General features: G+C 51.3%; 2 non-coding genes across 2 annotated transcripts; both read left to right on the forward strand.

Moving 5' to 3' along the window:
• The first annotated feature begins 1,166 nt into the window (after positions 1-1,166).
• TRNAL-CAA lies at positions 1,167-1,272 on the forward strand. Its single transcript has 2 exons — positions 1,167-1,204; positions 1,227-1,272. It is a non-coding gene; the product is annotated as a tRNA-Leu (tRNA).
• Positions 1,273-2,062: 790 nt separating this feature from the next.
• On the forward strand, positions 2,063-2,167 carry TRNAL-CAA. Its single transcript has 2 exons — positions 2,063-2,100; positions 2,122-2,167. It is a non-coding gene; the product is annotated as a tRNA-Leu (tRNA).
• Positions 2,168-3,126: the final 959 nt, after the last annotated feature.

Here is a 3,126-nt window from a genome sequence, read left to right on the forward strand (position 1 = left end):
ATCCCGCAAAGCTCTTTTTAAGGCTTTTCCATCTCCTCCTTTCTTAGCTAACACCCTTGCCTGTGCCTTCCTTCTTGTCCCTCTCAGAGACTGTCTCGTCTTTCTCCCACCTTCCAAGGATGCCCGGAGACCATCGTTGAGAAGCTATCTCTTCTGCAAAAGTAGCTGAAACCTCTTTTCAGTTCCTAAAGGTAGTTTCCTTTTTCCCACCAGGGACTTGGCCTTACGGCTATCACAGCCCAAGGTGAGCTTACCTTGCTGGAATCTTTGCTCACACCTGAGCCCATGGCCACCTGCCGCTTACTTACTCAAAACCAGACTTCTCTCCTTTCAGCTTCATGGTTATGTGTCATATTCTTTTGTATGATTTGGATTGCTCTAAAGTTTAAAAAGAAAAATTCTTGGACATAGAAGGGGCTTGCTACCGCAGAGGTAAATTTTTTAAATGGATTTTTACAAAGACAGTTTATCAATACTCCATACTTCTTAAGGAACCAGAAATATTGTTCTCCAAGGGCAGAGAGAACCCCAGTTTCTTGAGATGAGCCTGGCCACCAATATTCCGAAAGCAGAGGTGTGATGTTTATTGCATGAACTCCAGCCTTGGGAAATTCTAGTTGATTCCTTTCTGAGCTGTTCTTTCCTTCTCAATTTTCCCTCTGCAATCTTCAGACCACTGTTCCACTCTTTTTCATTTTCTCTACTACAGAACCTGCAGAATTTGTGTTAACCTCCTAAGACAGAAGCCATGGGGTCATGACTTCCCGAAGATGGTGTCACACCCAGTGACCTCCCAGATGCGGAGAGTCTGTGAACCTCGGGGAGAGCCCCCCAGACGGCGGTCGTCACGCGGCGCCGATCAAATCGGCATCCCCAGCGCCCCACGCCTAAGGCCGGTTCTGCAAGTCGCGGCCAGTAGGATTCGGGGGGCAGCGGGAGAAAGACCTCCGGAGAGGCGTGGGCGCCTGGACTTCAGAGCTGCGTTCATCCCGTCGCCAACTCGCCGCTTCCCCGCAGAACTCGTCCTGTCCCAGCTTCGGGTTTTGCAGGTCGTGCCAAAAGCTCGATCGCTCCTGCACCTGCTAGAAATGGCTCTCCGCTCCCTTCCCGGATGGAAGGTCTTTGATCACTGACAGTTGTTACTTCGCACGGCTCCAGCGTGTCGTGTCAGGATGGCCGAGTGGTCTAAGGCGCCAGACTCAAGCACCTGCTTCCCGTCCTGGGACTTCTGGTCTCCGCATGGAGGCGTGGGTTCGAATCCCACTTCTGACAGGGCTCGTTTTTGTTCTTGCCATAGTCGTCATTTTTCCCTCTTAGTCCTAGGTTTCTCTTTTTCCCGATCAAGACTCCTCCCACTCTCCCCGTGCGCGCAGCCCCATTTCGTTCCTCACACGAGGACAGCTCCCTCCGTTACTCCGTCCTTCCCCTCCCCCAACATCTCAGAGCCACCGGTGACCCCTCTTCCTAGAGAGAATGCCGCAGCGATTTCCCTGAGAAGGTCATGCCTTGCTCTGCCAACCTGGTGACCTTAAGGAAGCCTGGGAACTCGTCTTAAAAACAAACAAAACAAAAACGAAACAAAGATGGAAGGGGACCAGAAGGACCTCCTTCTCCTGGGGGAGACGGGCAGCCAGGTTCTGTGGTCTGTAGGATGAAGATGCATAAAAGGCAAACCTTCTGTTTCAGAGTAGCTGCTGCCCGGCCCCCGCCCCGGCAGGCGATGTAGCTGAAAGGCCCCTGGGGCTCTAGAGAAAGGGGGGACCGGATTCCGACCCGTGTGGGGAAGTGAAAGATAACGCGTGGCTGCGGCCGGTGGCCTCACTGTCGGGGACAGCAGGAGCGCCTCGAAATGCCCTGAACGGGTCTCTGACGACGCCCTGCGTCCAGGCACTGCAGGCACTGGTTCGCCGAGCGGGGCCTGCAGGAGAGGCTCGGGTCCGCGCCGACCGCGCGCTCCTCCGTCTTTGCATTTCTGCGTTGGAGTTCGAGGTTCCCGCCTCGGCCGCGAGTCCCGGGGAGAGCCGCAGCTGAAGTAGGAAACTGAAGCGAGGTGCAGCGCGGTGTCAGGATGGCCGAGTGGTCTAAGGCGCCAGACTCAAGCACAGCTTCCCGATTTGGGACTTCTGGTCTCCGCATGGAGGCGTGGGTTCGAATCCCACTTCTGACACTCCCTCTTTTGTTCCCCCTGAACACCCAACCCTCCACGAGGGAAAAGACCCATAATGGGTACAAGCTAACAGAGAATTTGTTACTCGAAAATGGTAACAAATCCTACTTGTGTCCTTAAGACTGGAAAGCAGGCAGAAACCAGAAAGACCTTGAAGAGGAGGATACTGAGAAGTCCTGAAGACAGCTCTGTCCCGTAGCCCTGGTCCCAAGTCAGGGATGTTCAAAGGAGAGTGAGGAAAAATGCTACTAGAGGCTGGAGAAGGGGCTCCTGTCTGGTTCAATCGGTAGAACATGCTCTTGATCTCGAAATTGTGAGTTCCAGCCCCCTGTTTGGTATAGAGATTACTCAAAAATAAAATCTTAAAAAAAAAAAAAAAAGCTGGAGGAAGGGAGGGCACTGCTATCTAAAGTCTAATGGCAGGAGGTTGAGCAACACTGTTCCTGTGCTAATATGAGAAGCAGAACATGGACCTAATGAATTTAGGGATTCATCCAAGGAAATTGTCCAGGCAATGTTTTGAAGGTGCCACCTGGCTTATCCTAGATGCCTAGATGGTAACATGAGTCACGAGAGAGACAAACTAAAGAAAGAATCATTCATTATAAAGGAACCAGGACTTGCTGGATATCCAGTAAGAAGACTGTCCCTTCGCCTGGGTAGTTCCTTCCATTAAGCGTGTCTTTGGCTTAGGTCATGATCCCAGGGTTTTGGGATCCAGTCCCCCATCCAGCTCCTTGCTCAACAGGGAGCCTGCTTCTGCCTCTGTCTGCTGTTCTCCCTGCTTGTGCTCGCTCTCTTGATCTCTGACAAATAAATAAATAAAATAAAATGAAATAAAATAAAATAAAATAAAAAGAAGACTGTCCCTCATTGCCAGCCTCTCCAGATGACAGACAACATCACAATTAAGAAAAGACTTCTGGGAAAACATCAGGAAAACATGGTCTAAAGATGAA

Source organism: Meles meles, chromosome 5 (assembly GCF_922984935.1).
Source record: "Meles meles chromosome 5, mMelMel3.1 paternal haplotype, whole genome shotgun sequence".
Classification (NCBI taxonomy): Eukaryota; Metazoa; Chordata; class Mammalia; order Carnivora; family Mustelidae; genus Meles; species Meles meles.